The 11,077-nt window shown below is 44.6% G+C and overlaps 1 pseudogene; it reads left to right on the top strand.

The window, feature by feature from the left end:
• Window positions 1-7,157: 7,157 nt before the first annotated feature.
• On the top strand, window positions 7,158-10,717 carry LOC130550331 (uncharacterized; annotated as a pseudogene).
• Window positions 10,718-11,077: the final 360 nt, after the last annotated feature.

Below are 11,077 nucleotides of genomic sequence, written 5' to 3'. Positions count from 1 at the left end.
ATAATACACCCGACAAATAGCGATCGAGAGCCTCGGACGCAGTAAATTAGTGAATGGACGGAGGAATTCCCGCTAACGTTACCCCCGGAATCGATCATCACAGCATGGACACGCAATCACAAATCGGACGGAGAGGGGCACTAGATGTAGCTTTCATAATAAATTATTTTATTTTAACACTACGCTTTACATTAATGATTTACATTAACACTATTGTACTTAGTGTAAGATTAGTGTATGTGAACCTTTGCAGATTGTGACCCTGCTTAAATTATCTTAAGCTTCAAAAAGGACTAACTATCATGAAACCACCAATGCAGTTTTTATGTCATTCGATAGCTTTATGCGAGGAATAAACCAATATAGCATAATTAAGAAACTCTGACCTCCGCTGGTGCTGTCTGTCAATCTCCAGTCAGCATGCGTGTGTACGGTGACGGTCAGGACGCTACTCTTTCCAACATGTTCCAATGTTTTCATTATTCTTCATAATGACAAGATGATAGTCTATGGTTTTGTTTAAAATGTATTGTGCTAGAGACTGTGAGTTAACGTTACTCACTGAGTGTAGCTTAGTTTATTAGAAGCACTGGAAGCGGTCTGAATATGTTGCGTCTTCATACGAAATAACTCTTTTTAAACCTCTGATTTAACTGTGAACTGTTGGATTGATGCAACGCACTGTGTGTTAAACATGTAACATATCATCTCTTCTCGTTGTGTTCTAACTATTATTTACTTTGGGAGCAAAATGATCCCCGGGACTTTGTGCGTCCGGGATGCGCATAACTGTAAATAACGAAGCGAATGCATTAAGCGCATCATTCTGAGTTTCGGGTGCGCGGCTCGCTTTAACGCCACTCTGCATTAGAGTCTTTTATACTGTGATAGTTTTGTACAATAAACAGAGACTGATAGTAGTATTTTTACTTTTACTCAATTACATTGAGACTGAAAATAGAGTCGGATATTACTTGGAGGAAAAAAATACAGAGCATATATTAGGGATTGGCACGAGTACTCGATTACTCGAGTACTCGAACGCGACAGCGACGATCGATAGTGAAAACGATGATCGATTGTGGGTTTAAATACAGTTTTTAATTATTTTCTTTCTTTCTGATTGGTTATGCTGGCATTTCGGGTTGTGCCCAGAAATTTGATTGTTGCGTTGCGAGAGTTTGTGGTCCAGAGTCAAGTCCGGAGCACAGAAGGGCATTTTGAAAGCGCACAGCGATGCTTGGTTTCACTTTGATAAACCTGACGAAAATACAGTCTAGTGCAAAATGTACGGCGCCAAGCAGCATACAAAACATACAAATCTACTACAAGTTTGATCCGTTATCATCTTACACTCTGTCTAACGTTACACCGCACGCGAGCGGCGCGATGCAACATGGCGAAAGCAAAAAGAAACTGGACGTTTGTTNGATGGGGTGCAAAAACAGAACAAGAACTAGAACACGGAAAGAAAACAAGAAATCAAAACAGAACACTTCCCATGAGAGGGCAAAAAACTGAACTAAATCTAAAACGAGACACTACGTATAAACACTCACAAGGTACACAGGCAACATAGCGAACATGGTCTAAGGCACACGACAGGCACGGCTGGGAAGGCAAACAATACACCACCATACACAACGAACGAGCAACAAGACAATGAAACATGAGGACTATTTAAAGGGAACACAAACGAGGGATAATAACACAGGGCAGGTGAGGGTAATGAAACACGGCCGGGAAACAATACAGGAAACGAGAGGGGCGGGGCCAATGACAAGACATGAGAAGGCACATGGAATATCAAAAGATAAACACCCCATGGCTTCTCACACTAAACATAAGGGTTCTGTCACGATCCTGGACGCCGGCTGCACTGGACGCCGGCTGGATCACCGGCTGGGACGCCGGCTGCAACGCCGGCTGGATTGCCAGCTGGGATGCCGGCTGGGCCCCTGGCTGCTGCACTGGCTGGGACGCCTGGTGGTCGGCTGAAGAAAGGATGTGACGGGTACGGCTGGCTCCGGCTGGGACTCCTCGGAGGTGGACCCCCAGGATGCTCGCCTCCCCCGCTTGCCAACGAGCTGGTGGACGGTGGAGAGGCTGCAGAGGGTGAGGAGGATAACGATCTGCAGGGAACCACCCTCCGGGATTGTTACCAGCGGAGATGGGTAACTGGTATATGTTGAGACTGTGGACTCCGATTGCTCCACGGCGGACAGCCACACGGCGTCGAAGTCCAGCGGCCTCAACGCCCTCATCTCCGCCCTCGAGAGTGGATTCCTGAGACCGGAGTTGAACAGCACCGAAAGCTCCTCCTCCCCAAAAGTTCTGTCACGATCACACGGAGAGAGAACCCAGGCGCAGGCAGCAGTAAGGGATAACAGGACGTGACTTTAATGGACACAAAACAAAAACCCACGATGGGGTGCAAAAACAGAACAAGAACTAGAACACGGAAACAAAAAAATAAATCAAAACAGAACACTTCCCATGAGAGGGCAAAAAACTGAACTAAATCTGTCACGATCCTGCTCCAAGACTAGAAAATCATGAACAAGAAGGCAGGACCATGACAAGAGGGTTTGGAACCTAATGATTTTCTATCTGAGTATCTTTTTTGCCTCAGTATATTCCTTGCACTTTTTTAAGACACCAGGAGCATTATCATGCTCGAGGTTCACTCTCTTGCCTTGCCAGAGAAATCCCTTTTTTTCCATGCAGTTTTCAGAATTTTCTCCTCATTCTGTAACTGAGAAAGTACACTACGTTTGATGTCGGTGGAATGTTCAAACAAGTGGCTTGTTTGATGCGCTGCTTCAGGAGCTCTCATAGTGAAGGGGGCGGGACTCTTTAAATTCTAAAGCACATTTGATTGGACAAGAGCTTTGACAAGAAGCTGAATTGTAGGGTAATTTTTTATTTTTTTGAGCAGGCTTGCGGTTTGCAATTGCATTTACATTTATGCATTTGGCAGACGCTTTTATACGTATCGACTTACATTGCATTATACTATACATTTTGATTCTGAGTATGTGCAATCCCTGGGATCGAACCCATGACTCTAAACACTGAGCTACAGGAATGCTTATATCTCCTGAATGCAAATTTTGTTAGCGGTTAGGATCATTTCACTTTATTGATGTCCTTAAGGCTAACGTATTTTAAATAAATAAATAAAAAAACTTTAATTTTGATTTCAGTGCGTCTTTAAGGAAAAAATATCAACTAATGATTCAATTCAATTAAATATAATTCGATAATTCTAATGACTGATCGATTACATGATTTATTTCAGACAAATTAACCCCGCTGATAAAAAACCCCAATAGAAACCATCATATGAATTCGAATGATTTTCATTAAAATTATAATTATTAAAATGATTATTAATAATTTTGAACTATTAGCTTTTTCTGTTAAAACCATTACAAAATGCTTTTTGTTGTGTGTTTTTGGCATTATTCCCACCAATAGAATCCATCACAGTAGACTTAAAGGGGGCGTGAATTAAAATCACAATTTTAACCCAAGCTTTTGTTATATAAGAGGGAATCGTATTCACACGAACATCATGTAAGTGTCAGAACTGAAAATGCCCTTGTTACTGAGATTACATCTGTTATTGACACCAGGCCCAGCGAACGGCAGGTTCTGAAATGCACCATATCTATGATGACATGATAGGTTGACTACCGCCTGATATAAAAGAAAAAATATCAACCACTACTTCTACAACCCCGCACACTGGTTCGCGCATGACAGAACTGAAGTACCACAAGTGGTGCGGAACCAGATAGCTAGCAAGCAATAAACAAACATTCCGTTAAAGATAGCTAAATATTGTGCCATCCCTGGTTGTGGAAGAACACAATCACTGCATAACCTTCCTTCGGATTACGATATTAGGAATGCGTGGTTAAAGTTTATTTTTAAAGACGTCCCAGCTCACGTGGGAAAACATGGAGCGTTTGTACGTTTAATTTCTCCAAGGATTCCTTCGTGAACAAGGCACAAATCGAATTAAAAAGAAGTGCTGTCTGTTCCATCAATATTGCATCTGATAGGAATGACGCAGCAATCTTATGTGAGTAAAACATATTTGTCAGTATTGGTTTGTTAGAGATCGCTTGATATGCCCTGATAGTATTACCCTGGGAGCTCTAGTCATTTGTAATAATTGTAATCGCATCTCTGTGATTTGGCGGGCTCATATATCATTTTCAAGGTTTAATCCACCGTTTGCGAATAATTGAGGCTGTTTGAAGTGTTTTGGTATTATTTCGGGTGCTGGGTCATATCCATAAGTTACCGGGGGCCCGTTTCAATAAGGAGGTTCAACCAACTCTAGGTTAAACCTTGAACTCAGAGTTGGTTTACTTAGAAATTAGAAACTTTGAGTTTTTGGTTTCTGAACAGCTGATTTGACTTAATTCAATTACTCTGAGTAGGCTTACCCTGGGTTAAGCGCGTGCACCACGACTATAAAAAGCCATCATCAATGGAGCTCCGATATTACGATTCACCATGACAATGGCACCAAAAAAAGCAACATGGCAGCAGAAAGCACTTGAGAGTGAGGCACACCTTCCGCTCTGTATACAGTGGATTTACTGATGTCCTGAAAATGACTTATTAATGACTTATTAAAATGACTTCATTAAATGAATGAAACAACAGAAATATGTTCTCTCGAACCCTGCTCTGAGCAGATTTGAGTTGAAATGGCTACACGTCAAAAGTACTTGTTTATAACCTTTATCGCTTCATTTCTGCATGTATGTCTGTATTTATTAATTTCTTTATTCATGCACTTTATTTATACACTTTATTAAGTCATTTCTCATCTTCCATAGAAAATTATGCTCTGATGTAATACAAGTACGGTGGCTGATGTTATTGATGTAAGGATGGATGAGATATATTTTGATATATCTAATTCACTGTAATGAAAAATGGTACAGTTTTAATAAAAATGCACAGGGAAATGACAAAATTGCTCTCCTGAAATCAAAGTATATCCCAATGAATTAATGCAGCCTCTTCGTGAATCCTCTATAAAAGCACATATGACATATAAGTCACTGAGATGGTCTCTGTGTGATCAAAATGTGTGCCATGAATGCCTGTATTAATGAATGAATGAATGAGTTACACCACTGAACTTTAAAAGGAGAGGAGATGGAAATAAACTCTGGGTTTACCAAAGAAAACCTGCTCCTGACCAGGTTAGGTTCACAGAGTAAGTTACTATGGTTACTGACTCTGAGTATAAGTTACCTCTCCTTTAGAAACGGGCTTGAGTTACCCCGCTTTCTCGGGTTTGACATACCTCCCTTTCTGAAATGGAAAACCCAGAGTGTCCCTCATTTCAGGGTTAATATACTCAGAGTTTTCACTAAACCTCCTTTCTGAAACGGGCCCCGGGAGTCTCACGTTTGTTTATTTATCATGGAAACTCTCGTAACATTTGAGACCCGTGATCGCGGTGATCTTTTGTCCGGCTCGGGATCACTGGTCTCAAATGTTGACAGGTACGGTCATATATCATTAAACGCAATACAAGTGTAGGCTATACAAACTATACGCAAAGCCTTGCCATCACATCCGGGAAATAGATCAGTAAATTTGAGTAAAATCATCCTGTGTGAATGTGTCACATGAAATACTGATGTGGGGAGGTAATTTATAAATCACAGGAGGTCTCCAGATAATACTAATGCCGTGCGAAAACTGTGAATGGTGCTAATGTGTAACCTAACGATTCACAGAAGGCTCCAACTACGCAAACTGCTATCCAATCAAAGCAGTGGGCGTTTGTTTATAAAGTCTTAAATGGCGAAATAGGTGTAAGGGGCCAAAATCTCTGTGGTGATGGGTTTATGCTTAAGTCAATCGTCACAGCTAGACTGCTCTGCTTAGTCTTGTGTTTTCTTTAGCCAAATCCTGCCCAAGAGGCCGTGTGACTGAAAGGTAAAGCAACCAATCACTTTTAATTTTCTGCCACGTCATGTTTAGAGGCGTGGAAATGTCTCCACATTAACAGACCGGTGTACATTCACGACAACAGCATTCAACAGCAATACAAATGTTTGTGAGTTTGCAAACCTCACATACTTTTAAGAATTTGGTGTTTTGTCGATCGTCGTGATGAATGCAACCGATGTAAACATGACAGCTTTGTGTTATTTCCACGAAGTGGATCGTCGTGATGAATGCAACCTATTTGAACATGACAGCTTCGTTTGTCTCCGGTTAAGAACGCGACATGCACATCTCCCGGAAATCCTGTAGAATTCAACCAATAGTAGTAGCTAGTAATACCAAAGTCTAGCTATGTCTTGTTTCAGAAGGCTGCGCCCTCTGGAGGTCACATTCGAAGGCTGCATATGTCAATGAGACTGTCTCATTTCAGAAAAGCTAGTAGGACACTCCAAATGCGACCTTCTTTCACAGGAATTTGAGGGATGCATGAGGTGTATCTAGCCAGAGAATTGCATGCTAGGTATTTCCTAATTTTTGGTTTTGTCCCAAAGAGTGCCAGCTCTCTGACAGCTGCAATCAAATAAACAGATCAAGAGCTTATTAGTCACACATAGCCAGACCTTGATACTGAAGGTCTAGGAACTTTGGCCGCTTCCATTGGCCAAAGCCCGCCCAAGATGCCATATGGCTGACAGACTGGTGTACATTCATGGACGTGTCAAAAGTTAACAGCAAAAACAACATTTATAAGTTTATGCCGTGCACCTCACATAATATTAAGAATTTAGTGTTTAGTCAATCGTGATGAATTCTTATTTCAACCGATGTAAACACAACAGCTTACTTCTTCGATCAGATCGCTTCATGTTGTTTCCAGACATCTGGAGAGACAGATGACGGCAACCCGGGGTGAAGAGGGTTGGCAGCCCAAACCACTTCTTCCGCAAGGAGGAACCAAAAGCAAGCTACAACCCCCCCAAAAAAGATACCCCCAGGGGTGCCCGAGAGGGGGGGAGGATGAGCACTCAGACAGGTCGGACTCATGGACAACGACACAGCATAAAGGAATAACATTAATGACATTACAGTGCATCTACGACAGGATCTGCAAGAATGTGAGGGGTTTAAAAATCCATCAAGGCAGAATGAGATGCTTGACAGCGGCAACGATGACTCAACGCACAGAAGTGACTTCTGGTAAGACGCAGCAGTTCCTTGGCCAAATGATGGCTGGCCGCCTTACCTGCTCCAAGGATGCCATAGACGGCCATATCAAGGCCACCTATAGTGACTCCATCAGAGGACAACCGCTGGGTCCATGCGATGGTAACACCACCAGAGCCCTCAACAGAATTCGACCTGAAGGAGCCCCGCCTAAGGGAAGTGGAGGAAGTGATGAGGAGAGCAAGATCGAGCTCAGCACCAGGCTCAAGTGGAGTGCCCTATAAGGTGTATAAGAACTGCCCAAAGCTACTACATCAGCTTTGGAGGGTCCTGAAGGTGATCTGGAGGAGAGGGAAGATCGCCCAGCCATTGAGGTATGTTGAGGGAGTGTGCATACCAAAAGAGGAGAAGTCTGAGAATATCGACCAGTTTCGGGTCATCTCCTTGCTCAGTGTGGAGAGTAAAACCTTCTTCAGCATCGTGGCTAAGAGGCTCTCCAACTTCCTGTTGAGCAATAAGTACATTGACACGTCTGTGCAAAAGGGAGGGTACCAGGAGTTCCCGGTTGTCTGGAACACACGGGCGTGATAACTCAGCTCATCAGGGAAGCAAGAGAAGGCAGAGAAGACCTGGCTGTACTGTGGCTGCACCTTACCAACGTCTATGGCTCAATACCCCAAATGCTGGTGGAGGTCGCACTGGAGAAACACTGTGTACCGCAAAAGGTGAAAGATCTCATCCTGGACTATTACAGCAAGTTCAGCTTGAGAGTCTCCACTGGCCAGCTAACATCTGACTGGCATCAGCTGGAGGTGGGGATAATCACTGGCTGTACCATCTCAGTGACCCTCTTTGCGCTGGCAATGAACATGCTGGTCAAGGCAGCTGAAACAGAGGAGTGCAGAGGCCCCCTCAGCAAGTCTGGAGTAAGGCAACCTCCCATAAGAGCCTTCATGGACGGCCTCACAGTGACAACAACGGCGGTACCAGGAGCCAAGTGGATCATCTAGGGATGGGCACGAGTACTCGATTACTCGAGTACTCGAACGCGACAGCGACGATCGATAGTGAAAACGATGATCAATTGGGGGTTTAAATACAGTTTTTAATTATTTTCTTTCTTTCTGATTGGTTATGCTGGCAATTCTGGTTGTGCCCAGAAATTTGATTGTTGCGTTGCGAGAGTTTGCGGTCCAGAGTCAAGTCCGGAGCACAGAAGGGCATATTGAAAGCGCACAGCGATGCTTGGTTTCACTTTGATAAACCTGACGAAAATACAGTCTAGTGCAAAATGTACGGCGCCAAGCAGCATACAAAACATACAAATCTACTACAAGTTTGATCTGTTATCATCTTACACTCTGTCTAACGTTACACCGCACGCGAGCGGCGCGATGCAACATGGCGAAAGCAAAAAGAAACTGGACGTTTGTTGCGTCTCTTTGCGCTGCATCCAGTCTGCACAGAATTTCTGTTTGTTGTATTCCCGCCGCTCGCGGGCAGGGCGAGCGTTTTCAATCCATTCCCATGGAAGCTGAGCTCGCGTTGCACTCACGGAGCAAAGCGAGTATTCCTCTTCTCCGCGAGCGCCACGTGAACGTGCGCTGAAGTTCATAAGAAATTGAATGGATTAAAAACGCTCACCCTGCTCCGCACCAGTATATTTGGAGACAAAATGTCAGGTGAGACCACTACTATCAGACAGACTTGTCAGACGAGCATAAGAGACTTTACCGTCAGACACTGACAGACAGAAATGTGACAGGGCAGAGATGACGTTTCATCTCACGCTGATATTTCTTTTAAATGTTTACTTTGTTTTCAAAAACATTGATTGTTAGATTATTAAAAATTCACTGTGTCGATTTAATTATTTACTCAATCTTATAGTTTTATTAACATAAATTTTCGTATCAGTGTTGTAATTAAAATATTTTCATTGTCACCATGGTATGGGGGACACGCCCCGCCCCCTCTAATGCTCCGCCCCCAATTAATTGAGTACTCGTTTTTCAAACCTGTCCAGTACTCGAAATGAAATATGATCAGAAATGCCCATCCCTAGGATCGTCCAGGGGTTGGAGAGACTCATGTCAGGGGCACGCATGAGCTTAAAACCTGCAAAGTCCCGGATTTTTGGTTCTAAAGAAGGGGAAGGTTACAGACAGATTCTGCTTCAGGCTAGGAGAACACCAGATCCCGTCAGTCATGGAGAGACCAGTGAAGAGCCTTGGGAAGGTCTGAATGACAGAGACTCCATCAAGGCAACATGTGCTGACCTGGAGGGATGGTTGAGAACAGTGGACAAGTCTAGGCTCCCTGGACGATTCAAGGCCTGGGTCTACCAGCATGGAATCCTCCCAAGAATCCTCTGGAAGGTTTTTGCAAAAGGTGAGCAGCTATCTACGCAGATGGTTGGGTCTACACATAGCCTAAGTAACATCGGGTTATATGGGAACACAAACAAGCTCAGGCTCCCTTTTAGCTCAGTCATGTTGGAGTTCATCATTGCACGGGAACACCTGCAGTACTCTGGATCCAGAGATGCCAAAGTGTCCGGTGCAGGGATTGTTGTGAGGACAGGGAGGAAGTGGAGGGCAGCCGAGGCAGTCCAGCAAGCAGAGACTCGGCTGACACACAAGGCATCCTTGGAACAGTGGCGCAAGGCAGAGCCGGACTTGGGAGCCTAAAAGCGACCCGACATGACTCTGCCAGCAGAAAGGAGAGGCAGAGGCTGGTACAGGAGGAGGTGCGAGCTTCAGTCCAGTCGAGGAAGAGCGACCCAGCAGAGCAGTGGCCATGCGGCAGCAAGGCGCCTGTATGAGGTGGGAGCAGGCGATGGAGTGGAGTGTCACTTGGAAGGACAACTGGAACTGGGACATTAGAACACATCCTGAGCAGCTGCTCCAAGGCGCTGGGTGAGGGCCGGTATTGATGGAGGCACGACCAGGTCCTCAAATCCATCGCTGAGGCAATCAGCAAGGGGATCAAGGACAGCCGACACACCCAAGCTACAGCCAAGGCCATTCACTTCATCAGGCAAGGACAAAAGCCAGAGAAAGCATCGAAAAACTGCTCTGTAGGTTTGCTCTCCACAGCCCGGGATTGGGCAATGACAGTTGACATCCCCAGTACATCACCCAGTCGAATTTGAGACCTGACATCATTTTGGTTTCAGAGGCCACAAAACAACTGATCTTGGTGGAGCTGACAGTGCCCTGGGAGGAGAGGATGGAGGAGGCTCAAGAGAGAAAGAGGGAGAAATACCAAGAACTGGTGGAGGATTGTTGGAGGAACGGATGGAGGACAGAGGTGGGCAGCAGGGAATTTGCTAGTCACTCCCTGAGCAACGCCTATGGCACGCTGGGCATAACAGGTGCTAACCGAAGAAGAGAAATAGGTAACAACGTGGAGGCAGCAGAGAAAGCATCCAGATGGCTCTGGTTGAAGAGCGGAGAGCAGTGGGGGCAGTAGAATGCTACTTGGACACAGGCCGGGATCTGATCAACCTCGGTTGGGTCGCCAGGATGAGGGTGTCTGTTGTAAGACCCGAAACACACAGTGACTCCTGGAAACAACACTGATGATGTGTCCAAGGTCGTGCATCAGAAGATGTTTCTGTAAACTGTAGAAAGCTGCAATTTGCTTATAGGTCCTATCAAGAGCATCATGAGCATGCTCATGCCCAACAGAATGCTTAACATGACAAAAAGGTCAAATACACCTCATACAGTGTTGGCGATATAGTATGGTTAAGTGATGCTGCTCATGCTCGATGTAAACTTGCTCCACGCTGGAAAGGGACTCTATATTGTGACACAAATTGTTCAGCCTACTTAGGGTCATGCTGTACTGTATGCAATTCAGTCAAAAGACTCTCCTGAAAAGACACTGGTTGTACAACATAGCCGTCTTAAACCTTACC

This window comes from Triplophysa rosa, unplaced genomic scaffold, assembly GCF_024868665.1.
Source record: "Triplophysa rosa unplaced genomic scaffold, Trosa_1v2 scaffold28_ERROPOS154266, whole genome shotgun sequence".
In the NCBI taxonomy this organism is placed as follows: domain Eukaryota; kingdom Metazoa; phylum Chordata; class Actinopteri; order Cypriniformes; family Nemacheilidae; genus Triplophysa; species Triplophysa rosa.
This window is presented reverse-complemented; position numbering and strand designations above follow the sequence as displayed.